This window comes from Miscanthus floridulus, chromosome 18 (genome assembly GCF_019320115.1).
Source record: "Miscanthus floridulus cultivar M001 chromosome 18, ASM1932011v1, whole genome shotgun sequence".
Lineage (NCBI taxonomy): Eukaryota > Viridiplantae > Streptophyta > Magnoliopsida > Poales > Poaceae > Miscanthus > Miscanthus floridulus.
Genome location: NC_089597.1, coordinates 128,044,779 through 128,058,770, shown reverse-complemented (window position 1 = coordinate 128,058,770; position 13,992 = coordinate 128,044,779). Strand labels below are relative to the sequence as shown.

The following is a 13,992-nucleotide window of genomic DNA, read 5'->3' as shown; positions in this document are numbered from 1 at the left end:
CACCTCATCATGTTGCTGGGTCACCTCAGCCTCCAGGCGCCAGACCTCTTCCTGAAGCTGACCGACCTCCATGGTGAGCCTGGTAGACACGCCCTTGACCACAACCTTTAGGTCCCTCTCCCCCTCAAGCTCACCCTCGAGGAGGACAATCCGCTACTAGGCGTCGGCACGCTCCTAGCAAGCCAAGTCACACTCCGTGCGGAGCCCCTTTATGGCCTAGAGCAAATTGTTCTGGTCCTTCCATAGCTGCTCAGCCTCCACGGCATCCGTGTGCACCCTCTTGATCAGGGTCATGAGCTTCCTCCTAGCCTCATGGGCATTGTTGTGAGCATCCTTCTCCCAAACTCAGAGGTTGGCCAACTCTCGGGTGGCAGGGCAAGCTCAGCCACCTCCTAATAGGCGACAACAAGCTATGCAGCCAGCCCATCACTCTGCCATGTCTCTTTGGCGAGGTGGTCCCAAACGTCCTTCTTGTGATGAAGAAATTGGGACTTCTCCCGGCTGCGGACCATAAGGGACTACAGAGAGGACATGACTTAGAGGTGTGGAAAGAAAAAATGAGGGTCAGAAAAATAGTCATATCATACCTAGCCAACCAGGGTGATGACATTGCGCAACGAGCGCAACGCGGTGGTCAGGGCACGAATCATGGTCCCAACCTCTATGTGAACACTCCCCCATTCCCTCTCTTCCGCGGCGACGTCAAGGGCAAAAAGTGTTGCCCCTAGGTTCTGCCGGTCTACCCACCGGATTAGGGATCCTCCCCACACGTGTGGGTCACCGTCCACCTAGACCAGAGAATGGGATGGCTCCACGCTGATCCCAAGCGACGCCGACACCTCTTGCGATAGCAACTACTCTAGAGTGGACCCTCTAGTGGTAGAGGGGTGGGTGACGTGGATGTGTAGGCCTACCCCATCGCCACATCCGTTAAAGACACCTTGGGTGCGCCCTCTTCTATCTGCCCCACCATAGACGCGACCACCTGCATGGATGATGGCTTCGGTTGCGCCTTCTCCACTTGTGACGTCGTAGCCACACCTAGCCACGCCATGTCTACCACGGATGCCTCAAGTACATCCTCCTCCATCCGCCCCACTAGGGAGGTAGCCACCCACAGGGATGACGGCTCCAGCTGCATCGCTTCTGCCTACGATGTCGTGGTCACACCCAGCTGCGCCACGCCCACCATGGGTGCCCTAAACGCGCCCTCCTTTGTCTGCTCTCTCATGGACGTAGCCATTGGCTATGCCTCCCCAATCGATGCCGTGGCCACCCCAACACCACTCCCACTCACCTCCAGCGTGGCGCCATCTAGCTCCTGGTGTGTCTACCAGAGGGCGTGGCTCTTCTTTGACGCAAGCCTCTGGAGAGTCCCACGCCCTCCGATGCTGCAAGAGACATGACGGTCAGTTTACGACAAAAATTCATTGGAACAAAAGGATAGAAAAACTCTTGACTCACCTCAATGCCATCGGATGATGATGTTTTGGGGCTGGCCCGCCCGACCATGACTGCTCCTCGTCGGTACATTACCGCTTTGAGCTCGGAGGGTCTAGATGGAGTGGAGTGGCTAGTTCTTGCCGACTCTAGGGGCATCGCGGGAGGCCTAGATGGAGCAGGGCAGCTTGATTCTGCTGGCTCCTAGGGCACATCCTCCCCCTCCTGCCTTGGGGCATGCCACGGGAAAGGCTCCGCCTATAGTAGAGATGGATCCTCATGCCTACCGCCTAGCTCATCCCATTAGACGGGTGACCCAAAACCGTCTCCACCGCCCAGCTCATCCCATTGGACGAGCGACCTAGAACAATCGCCTTCTTCTTCTTCTTCTTCTTCTTCTTCCTCTTCCTCCTCTGAACCCTACCGCCGCTTTCCTCGATTCAGCCTCGCCCGCTGCTTCATGCGCCACCTTGCCTTCTTATTGTCCTTCTCCTTCTTTCTCTTCTCATCCATGGCATGGTTCGCCGCCCTCATGGCTGCATTCTGTGGTAGTGGCGTGATGGAGGCCCAAAAGCCCAACCCCACCGGTAGCTCAACGAAGCCTGCGTCCGGCCAAATCGTGGGATGTCCCAAAATCAGGAACATGGTGTCGGACTCCTCCATCACCTGCTTGATGCGCTGCATGACCTCGTTGTTGTGGAGCGGCCCCTAAGCGAGCACCATCTCATCAACCTACATGTCGGGCATCATCCCATACAACAGGAGGGCACGTGCCATCAACGGTGCCACCCTCCTCGCGTGATATGCCCCGATGACATTGGCCCCATGGAATCCATGGTTCTTTAGGAACACGATGGCATCAAGGATATCGCGCATCCTCTTCTTTTCCTTCTCAGGAGGTCCCCACAACCACACTGGCGGTGCCTCTTCGGTGAGGCGTCTGGTGAAGTCTGGTAAGGGGGTGGCGGCATCATTCTTCACGTAGAACCATTGCGCATGCCACCCCTTGTTGGACCTCAACAACTGATAGGGCATATACGCGATGGACTACTGCCCCCAGAGGTGGATGCCCGCATAGCCCATCAGCATCGGTAGGTCCCGTGCTCTATCCTCTTCTTAAGCAGGGAAATAGAGAAGAAGTACCTCCACAGTTTGAAGTGGGGTTTGATCCCTAGATATCCCTCACACAACACGATGAAGGCCATGATGTGCTAGATCCCATTGGGGTTTAGATGCTACAACTCAATCTAGTAGTGGTGCAGCAGTCCTTGGGAGAACAAATGGGAAGGAATCGTGAGTCTGCGCTCGTAGATGGGAGCAAAGGACATGACATAGCCATCGGGCGGCACCGGCGCATCCTTGCAACCAGAAATGAGCCACTCCACCGCATCGGTCCTCCCGTGGAGAAGACCACGCTTGACGATGCCCTCCATGAGTGCATGGGTGGTGTCAGAGCAATACCACATCTTCATAGGAGGCAAGGGTGGAAGAACGAGAGCTGTGCTGGTGGAGGAAGAGCGAAGGCAATAGATCCAAACGTCGGTGGTGGAAAAGCGGAGAAGGTGAGGTTGCGTTAGGCATGTTAAAAGGTGAAGGGAAAGGTTGCTATTTATAAGGGAAGGTGGCATGAGACGTGAACCATCTGCCTAGATCTATATGCCCACCGCATCACATCACATTGCCTCTCTGAGAAACATGCGCATGCCTCCTCTGGCCGCTCCCTCGAACGCGTCCGCCGTGCCTTGTCACATCACCTCTTCGAGCAACGTGCGCATGCCACCTTTGGCCACTCCCTCGAAGGACGCGTCAGATGATGGTTTGCACCATTCGATGGGCTAAGAACCACCATAGGTAAGGAGGGATATAGAGCTAAAAATGCTCCCACAGCCCATTCAGGCCTAGGAGTTCGAAGGTTGGCCCACTAACAGGTTCACAACCGCTCCGAGGCACCTTTAGAGTGAGTGGTGGAAAGGGATAGGTCCACTAGTGGCTAGTACCTAGGTGCACGAGGGCCATAGGCATCCTGGCCCATGTTCGAGTCTTGATCAGTTCCCAGTCCATGGTTTTTCCTCAAAGAAAGGCAGCAAGCCCTTGGGACTGGTCGAACGGACCCATGAACTATATGGATTGGCCGCCAAGAATAGAGTCAGTCTCCAACTGACCCATGTTGGACCCCTATGGATGGGAAGCTAGGGTCCCACTTGGACTAGCCCATCAACAGCTCACCGAGCACCATGATTCGTCCATCGAGGAAGACATGGCACAGCTCAGACCCTCCGTTTTATCAAAAAAATGCTTGAGGGAGGACGATCACAAGATGAGCTGACCCCTTGACAAGACCCCTGCTACACGTGGGGGCTCAAGGGAAGTTGGACTCATAGGGAGACCGAATATGCAGTCACATGACGATGGCGGATCAATCGGATCCTAGGAAGGGATCGGAATCAAGAGAAATCTTTTTCGCCCCCCGAATCCCATAGCTACATGTTCCCAAGGAGTCCGATCATGATAGAAGGGAATCACAACCCACCAAGGCATCTCGCGGGCAGTAGAAGATCAAAGCCCTTTAAGTCCCTCCATCTGAAAGAGCCTATGAAGGAGTATCCTACTCCTCTGCTGGCTTGGGGGCTACTGTCGGGTATCAGTATTATGGATACCCAAAGAAGGGATCTAAGGACCATGGATGACAAACTTGCCTAGATAATCAAGGACATATTTCTATCTCGACCGACCCCTAAGGGATAGTTTTTGCCTCACTAGACCCCTTGGGCAAGGGCTCCGTGTCGCCCGACCCCTCAGGGGTACGAGAGCCATCTCGCCCGACCCTGAGGGCATGAGCTCCATCTCACCCAACCCCTTGGGCATGGGCCCCATGTCGCTCGACCCCAAGGGTACGAGAGCCATCTCGCCAGACTCTAAGGACATGGGCTCCATCACACCTGACCTCGAGGGCGTGGGCTCCATCTCGCCCGATGAGGATCCATAATGCCTCCAACCACTACGGGTTTGAGGGTATGACCCTGGGGTCAAACTTCTGACATCGGGATGGAAGCATACACATCCCGACGTGACCCGTGGCTACATTAGGCCATGCTTGGGGGTTCACATCGCCAATAGTGATAGGTGCATGGTCGCTGTGCTGCCTAATCCCTTACGGTTGTTGATAGGCACGTCGGTTCACCACGCCGTCTGTCGGGACGGGATGGGACGTCACAACTAGCTGATGACATCGAGGCATGGCACCAGTGGTGAATAGGGGCCTGACATCATCATCTACGGCATTGATGGGACCCGCATGAAGGAGAAGGAGGACACGATAGCCTCAGAGGCCTTCTTCTCCCTCACTTTTCCCCTTTTCAATCTTTTCTCTCTCTGTAACATGCGTCTTCCCCTTCACCTATAAAAGGGGAAGCTGAGGGGCATGAGCACATGGCTGAGCAGCTGAACAAACTCTCAGCACTCTTTAATCCTTCTGCTAGAGACCTGGGATCCGCTCCCTCTCTCGCCCATTTGTAACCCCTACTATAAACTAGTACCAGTAACACTAGTAGCAGTAGACTGGACGTAGGGATATTCCGTATGAACCAGTATAAATCCTTGTGTCCTCCGAGCATAGCATCCGGACTAGACGCGCAGATACAAATTTACTCATCAGTGATCCAAAACACAACACGCAGCCTGGCCAACTGCCTAGGCGTGTCGCTTCTCTTCCATGTCAAGCTCTGCCTCGATGGTGTGCTAAGGCATGCTTGGGAGGATGACATCATCGATTGCATCATTGGGAGACGTTGTGGTCTGGAGGACATTGGAACCAACCTCCTGCGGCCAGCTACAATGAAGACCATTGACCTCTAGGCTTAGACAGCAAACCCGAGCCTCATCCCCAAGAAAGTCTAGCTCACCTTCACCAACCACGCCAAAAATGCCTAGCTTACGTTGATCATGGTGACTGAAACCCCACTGGAGCACTGGCAGCAAGGTACAAAGCATTGCGTCATCGTTCACCTAGAAGAGATTCTCAACTACACTGCCTCCACCATCGATGACAAAGGCAACATCTCCCTAGGTAAAAGATGGCTTCCTAAATGGCATTTGGGAGTTGTTGATGGAGAACAGGTCCCGACACGTGTGTTCTATTGTACTGTTGTAACACTAGGATTCATAGATCTAGCCTTTGATTGTTCTATTCGGTATAAAAGATGAAGCAGTAGATCCTAACAAGTCCTAGTACATCTAGACAGAGAGATGGAGATAGAGAGATAGAGAGATAGGGTTTCGAACCTAAGACCGCAGGGGTGGAAGATCTAGTGGCCTCCATCAGGTTCGTCGATGCAGTCTGCGCACGGGCAACGATGGTTGGGGAAGATGTCGGTGTAGTTGCCGTCATCAAAGCGGGGTGGCATGGCTGGTGGCTTCCCATCACTAGCTATGCCCCTCTTGATCAGATTAGGGTTTGAGTGTCGGTGGGGAGGTCAGCTCAGATCAACCTCGTGATTAGAGCCCCCGGCCCCCACCTCTTTATATAGCGTAGGGTGATAGGGGCCCTCCAGCCATGGTGGGCTGGGCACCCTCGATCAGGGTGCAAATCAAAGGCCCAACTAGGCCGTTGGGTCCAGTTAGGTTAGAGATCAATCTAACAATCTCCCCCTTGATCTCTTTCCATCTTTCACTTTCATATTCTTTACTTTTATTCGTTCCATTATAGATTAGCGCATAGACCATGTCTCATCTTCACGGTCCATTGCCGATAGATTTAACAGCTACAACACACTACTCTGTTCTAAAATAGATACTTATCTTTGGGCCTTCTTTTGTCCAGGAATTATAGGCTTTCCCTTAAACCCATGCCAGCTACATGTTCTTTGAACATGTTGGGTGGTAAGCCTTTTGTAAGTGGATCCGCGAGCATCTTTACTATACTTATATGCTCAAGACTTATGACTTGATCCCAGACTTTATCTTTTACAACATAATACTTTATGTCAATGTGTTTGGCAGCACCACTTGACTTATTATTGTGAGCATACTGTACTGCCGGATTATTATCACAGTATAACTTTAGTGGTCTATAGATGTCGTCAACCACCTTCAAACCGGGTATGAACTTCTTTAACCAATTCACCTGCCCCGTTGCCTCATAACATGCTACAAACTCGGCATACATTGTGGATGATGTAGTGACAGTTTGCTTTGAGCTTTTCTATGAAATAGCTCCCCCTGCGAGAGTGAATACATATCCAGACGTGGATTTTCTACTATCTCCCACATAATCAGAATCTGAATATCCCACTATATGGAGTGAATCAGATCTTCTATACATCATCATGAGGCCTTTCATTCCTTGCAAATAACGCAAGACTTTTTTTACCAATTTCCAATGTTCTATTCTAGGATTGCTCTAGAATCTGCCAAGTAACCCAGTAACAAATGCCAAGTCAGGGCGCATACATACTTGAGCATATTGCAATCTTCCGACAGCTAAAGCATATAGAACCACTTTCATTTGATCGATCTCATATTGGTTCCTAGGGCATTGAAAATCCCCATATCTGTCACCCTTGACTATAGGAGCAGGTGAGGGACTACATTTGTGTATACTGAATTTCTTTAAGATCTTTTCAATGTATGCCTTTTGTGATAGTCCTAATACCCCTTTACTTCTATCTCGGTGAATCTCGATCCCTAGAATGAACGAAGCTTCACCAAGATCTTTCATATCAAACTTTGAGGACAAAAACTTCTTTGTCTCCAGTAGTAGACTGACATCACTACTAGCAAGTAAGATATTGTCCACATACAGGACAAGGAAGATGAACTTCCCATTCTTAAACTTTGTATAGACACAATTGTCCTCTACATTCTCTTTAAACCCAAAATTTTTTATTGTCTGATCAAACTTCAAGTACCACTGTCTTGAAGCTTGTTTTAATCCATAAATGGATTTCTTTAGGCGGCATCCCATTCGTTCTTTTCCTTCCATGACAAAACCTTTCGGTTGTGCCATGTAAACATTTTTCTCCAAGTCTCCATTGAGAAATACCATCTTTACATCCATCTGATGTAATTCTAGATCGTAATGTGCCACTAATGCCATTATGATTCTAAAAGAATCCTTACATGAGACTAGAGAAAAGGTCTCATTGTAATCAATCCATTCTCTTTGCGTAAAGCCTTTTGCCATAAGTCAGGCTTTATATCTCTCTATATTCCCTTGAGAGTCAAGCTTTGTCTTGTAGACCCATTTACAGCCTACTGTTTTGGCTCCTTTAGGAATTATCTCTAAATTCCAAACTTTATTGGCATTTATTGATTTCATTTCATCTTCCATGGCCTCAAGCCACTTTGATGAATGATCACTTCTCATGGCTTCTTCGAATGAGGTGGGATCATCCTCTATTTGAAATTCCTTAGTATTGTACACTTCATAATCAGCAGGAATAGCTGATTTTCTAACTCTTTGAGACCTTCTAGGGGCCTCCACATTTGGCACATCTTCTATTTGAGGCTGTTGTTGCTCCCCCTCATTTGTGGCAATAGATTCTACAGGATCCTGAAGAATAGGTTCCTCATCATCATTCATTGTTGCCACAAGTGGGATAACAATAGGTGCTAGCACTATAGTGTCTTGCATTATCGGTGTAGCAACAACAGGTAGTGAGAAAAATGGCTCATGAATCATCAGAGTGGGTGCATACACCCGCTTCTCTTCAAGGTCAATTTCTCGAGCTACCATGCTCCCCCTCATCATTTCATCCTCTAGGAAGACAACGTGTCTCGTTTCTACAAACTTTGTATGTCTATCTAGACAGTAGAAACAAAAACCTTTTGACTTTTTTGCGTAGCCAATGAAATGGCAACTCACTATTTTGAGATCTAGCTTCCCAATGTTTGGGTTAAATACTTTAGCCTCAGCAAGGCTCCCTCACACACGCAAGTGGTTAAGTGAGGGTACGCTTCCTATCCACAACTCATACGGTGTTTTGGGCACCGATTTACTTGGTACTCTATTGAGAATATGAATGACGGTTTTTAACGCCTGCATCCATGGCCTCAATGGTAAGGTGGAGTAACTTGTCATACTGCGCACCATATCTATTAGGGTACGATTGTGTCTTTCAGCTACTCCATTCTGGTGAGGTTCGCCCAGTGTAGAATACTAGGCTACTATGCCATTCTCCTATAAGAACCATGCAAAAGGTCTAGGAACTTGGCCATATGGGGTATGCCGACCGTTGTACTCTCCCCACGGTCGGACCTGACTATCTTAATCTTTAAATTGTGTTGGTTTTCAACTTCTGCCTTAAATATCTTAAATTTATCCAATGCTTCTTTTTTTTCTTTGATTGGATAAATGTAGCCATAACGGGAGTAATCATTTGTGAATGTTATGAATGAATCATAACCATCCACACTCTTTGTAAGAAATGGACCACAAATGTCTATGTCAATAATCTATAGAATTCATGTGCTTCATTTGGCATCTTTTTAAATTTTCTTTACATACTTTCCTTTTATGCAATCTTTGCATTGATCTAAATCTGAGAGCTCTAATGTAGGAAGAATATCATTCTTAACTAGTCTTTCTATTCTCCCCCTTGAAATATGGCCTAAACGATAGTGCCATAATTTCGACAACGCATCGTGAGCTCTCTTTCGTTTTCTGTTTACATCCGCAGACGAGGATACATTCACATTGTCGCACACAACGTTCCCATTATCTCATACAACATTCAGATCATCACGTACTAATAACAAATAAAGCTTATTTTGTAAGATAGCATTACCAACACATGCATCATTATATGTTATCTTATATTTGCCATTTCCAAAATGGCAATCATAACCATCGTTGTCCAAACATGAAACACTAATCAACTTCCTCTGTAGGGAGGGAACATAAAGAACATATCTAAGTATGAGTTTGAAACCATTAGCTAGCTCTAGAGAAAGATCACCAATGGCTTCAACTTCTGCTTGGACTCCATTTGTGACTTTAACGTGTCTTTCACTTCTTTGCGTAGTCCTCGTCGAACGGAATCCCTGTAAAGAATTAGCAACATGAACAGTTGCACCTGAGTCAATTCACCAAGTAGATTTCGAATACTGTATATACAGGGATTCATTTATGAACGTAATAATGTTCTCACATTTCTTTGCCATAATCATCTTTAGGTAATCGGGACAATCTTTCTTATAATGCCCTGTTTTCTTATAGTGGAGACATTGATTTTTATCCACTATGAACTTATTTTGCTGAGGCTGATGCAACATGTGACCCTTTCCCTTTGACTTTGAGGAGAAGTTTGCATTAGTATTCTTTTTCTTATTATCTTTTAGATAATTGATTGTGCCACCATTGGCAGCCTTCATTCTCTCCTCCTCTTGCACACACATAGCCATGAGCCTCTTCATGTCCCATTTCTCGGGTTGTATGTTATAGTTGACAACAAAAGTGTCAAACTCTTTTAGCAAGGAAGCAAAAACCAGATGGATAAGGAACTCATCCTTGAGAGCCAGATCCATTGGTTTTAGCTTGGATGCCAAATGGCTCATCCTCAGTATGTGCTCTCTTATGCCACCATTACCTGAGTATCTCTCTATCACCAGCTGCTTTATCAGCTGGGTAGCATATGTCTTTGAAGAGCCAGTGAACTGACTCTTTATTCTTTCGAGATACTCAGTGATGGTGTCACACTCTGGGATTGAGCCCACAATAGCAGGCTCAATCGTGTTCTTTATCACTGCTAAACACTTCTTGTTGGTAGTGACCCACTTTCTATGCTCAAGGTCATAGGACATTCTTTGGGATGCAAAATCCCTTTCTCTGGTTGCCCAAGCGGCATCAGCCTCGTTTGTCTCCTGCACCAGTGCCACAGGCTCTGTGGGACACGGTGTGGTGACTACCCAGTCCACCTCAGCAAGAATAAAAGCCAGGTCGATCTTTTTCTTCCACTCAATGTAGTTATCACCTTTTAGAGTGGGGATTTCTTTGATATAACTCATCAAGTTGTATCCGCCTGAAAACACAATTCAAATAATGTGAGAACATAAATGATAACAATAACAATTGCATGCCTTAGTTCAATGTTGGTCAAAATTAAACATACAATTATTCTCTACATTAATTCTATATCACCGTTGGGCAGAAAATAGAATTGATGCGAGACAAAACATCATAATATTGCCATTAATCAACGTTGGTCAGAATAATAACAACATTATAATCAATTAAAACATATCCATTTTTCAAAATTAAATTCTCCTGTTGGTTCGAATTTAATAATGAAAATAACATCTTTAAATACGCAGCGAAAAATCATTCATTTTGATGAATTTTACCCACAGGGAAAAATACTTTTTCTATTTTCTTTTGAGCCAACTTCCATTTTTCAATTTTCTGGAAAAAGAAAAAAAATGAAAACGGGCTCATTCTTTACTATTTCGGCCCAAAACCGACAAAAAGCCGGCTCGGCCCATTGCACCGCGCGCGCACAGGCCGCACCCAGGCCACAACCTAGGCCTGAGCCGGCAAAGTTGCGCGCCCACCTGGGCCACGAGTTGGCCCATTTAATCTTGGTCGTCCGTCTACATCCGACGGCTGCGCGCGCATCTCGCTCGGATAAAACGCCGTCGCGGCCGCCCGAGCAGAAACCCTAGGTCATTTTCATTCTCTCTCTCTCTCTCTCTCTCTCTCTCTCTTCGCCTCACTGCTCCCTCTCTCCTTTCCTCAATACAGCCACAGCAGTCACCGAGCGAGCAAGCGGGCGAATCAGTAGAGCAGCGAGCCCCGACGCCGTCGCCGGCCCCCTCGCCGGCGTGCGCGTTCCCCAGCGGGTGAGCGCGCCGCCGTCGAGCGGCCTGGCCGCGGTGCCCCTGTGGCCGAATCCCGGCGAGTAGTGCCCCCGTCTGGCCCTTTCTTTTCCCCACGCGCCGGCGTGCACGACGGCGAGGTAAGCCACCCCTTTCCCCTCTTCCCCTTTCGGTTTCTTTGGTTCTTGTGCTCGGATTTCATCCGATTTGGGGATTAGAGTTAGGGTTTGGGGATGGGGTTTCACTGTTTATCTTCCCCGTGATTTCTTCATGGGTTTGAGGTTCGGTTTTGACATGAACACGAGCCCTGCTTCTTTAACCCAGTTAGGGTTAGGGTTCATCTGAACCCTATTCTTTTCTCAGATCTGAAAGGATCGAAGTTAGGGTTCAACCGAACCCTTTATCGACCGAAGCCCCCTTCTTCTTTTAGATCCGCACTGGATTTCCTTTTTGATAAGCTAGATCTATTACTAAACGTGGCTCTGGTACCAGTGTTGTACTGTTATAACACTAGGATTCATAGATCTAGCCTTTGACTGTTCTATTCGGTATAAAAGATGAAGCAGTAGATCCTGACAAGTCCTAGTACATCTAGACAGAGAGATGGAGACAGAGAGATAGAGAGATAGGGTTTCGAACCTGAGACCGTAGGGGTAGAAGATCCAGTGGCCTCCATCAGATTCGTCGATGCAGTCTGCGCACAGGCAGCGATGGTCGGGGAAGATGTCGGTATAGTTGCCGTCGTCGGAGCGGGGCGGCGTGGCTGGTGGCTTCCCGTCACTGGCTGCGCCCCTCTTGATCGGATTAGGGTTTGAGTGTCGGTGGGGAGGTCGGCTCAGGTCAACCTCGTGATTATGCTGCCGGCCCCCACCTCTTTATATAGAGCAGGGTGACAGGGGCCCTACAGCCATGGTGGGCTGGGCGCCCCCGATCAGAGCGCAAATCAAAGGCCCAACTGGGCCGTTGGGTCCAGTTAGGTTAGAGATCAATCTAACACGTTTGAGGAGTTCCCGCACCATCCGCCACCGCCTAGGCGCCGTGACCCTACGGAGAAAGAAGGGCAGCACGACCGGCAGCTAAAAGGGAGGTACAACAACAACCACCCCGACTTCTACAAGGGCCATGACAAGCGTCATGGCCACGACGACTACAACTATGACTATGACAACTATGGTCATCGCGGGAGAGACGCCCCTGGCAGATATGTCCGGGGTGAGCGCGGCGAGGCTGGTGGCCACCGCGAGCGAGACCACTCCCCTCCATGCAGTGACTGGGGCCATAGCAACAGATATGGAGGGCGGCAGCGGGCTACCGACTCCGATGCTCAGGCTCCTGCTCTCCAAAACGAGTTCAAGCTACCTTCAGAGCAGGTGAGCGTTTTGTAGGTCACTAAAGAGACAGCTCTGCAGCGCCTCTTCAAAACTTAGGCGCTCGCCCTTTAGGATGCTGTACAGCGCATCCTGGACTGGGCTGGCGGCCAAAGCAACAAGAAAATGGCATCGTCCCTGCAAGCGCTCATGCACGACTACATCAACAAAGCGTGCGCGTTGGCGGCTAGACTAGGGCTACTGGAAGCTCCCCCACCAGCTAGTATGACGGTGCTGCAGGAGGCGGGGAATGAAGCCTTGTCCAAGACCCCTCCCCAGCAAGCTACACCAGGCCGAACTCCATAAGCCATGGTTCCAGCCCGCAACGTCTTCGACCGCATCCTCAATGCACTTCCATCTACAGCGGCAGCAGTGGAAGATAACTCCATAGTTGAGGTTGAAAGGGCCATGGCGTGCATCGAGCTGGCTGCAGAGCTGGATTCCACAGTTCAGGTTCCACAGCCAACCTCTCTAGTGTATTTTTACAACTCTGAACTTCAGGCAAATCCGATTTTCAACATGCTGTCGCCACAAACGAACACCACCCTGGACCCATGTAGTTCCAGTGACGCCCCCGCCTTGCACGGCACGACCAACATCAGTGCAACGCCGGCCCTTACCAATGTTATTGTTGCATAGGCACAAGATGGAGAAGAGGCAGCAGCTGTTGTCACTGGAGGTAGCCAACAGCTGATCAGCGGAGTCGCAGCTCTATTCAGCAAGCCGCCCGAGCCGGTGCTCCAGCAGTAGCCGCACGCAGGGACACCTCCAGCTGTTGTGGCGCCGGCTGCTATGGCTCCGGCTACCCCTAGGCGTCGCCACCGATGCCAGCGCATCTTCGACATGTCCTCGGTATGGCGCAGCACCCGCCTCGCAAATGCTCGCCCCATGACCCAAATGCAGCGTGCTCAATAAAATCTCTGCCGCAAGCTTGGCCTTGTGCATGATGACCTTGAACCTATGGAAACCGCCTTGCAGGAGTACATCGCCATGTTCAACAGGCCGCTGCCGCCAGACGTCATCGCCGCTCTGACAGAAATGTTCAACATCGGCACAGATGAGGCGCATGAAGCTGAAGAGGCGCTAATTTGCATGGTGGGTGAGGGAGTCGAAGAACTCCAAGATGCAACCATGGCGACGACAGCAGCATAACTGCATCCATGGGCATCCAATTTGCGCCCATCAGTTTACTATGAATCAAGCAATTTTCGTCCAGAATTTATATCAGTGTCATCGTGTGCCTTCAGCACCTTCCATTGCCTTTGAGAATGTTTGATTCATTCAACAACCGCCAGAACTACTTAAATTTATTGGGCCCGGGATCTCCCACATGGGTGAGCCGACCGCTCACCGGTGTTCTCACACACACTACGGC

General features: G+C 49.3%; 1 pseudogene; it reads left to right on the top strand.

Moving 5' to 3' along the window:
• Positions 1–5,382: 5,382 nt before the first annotated feature.
• On the top strand, positions 5,383–13,769 carry LOC136521216 (uncharacterized; annotated as a pseudogene).
• The last annotated feature ends 223 nt before the right edge of the window (positions 13,770–13,992 follow it).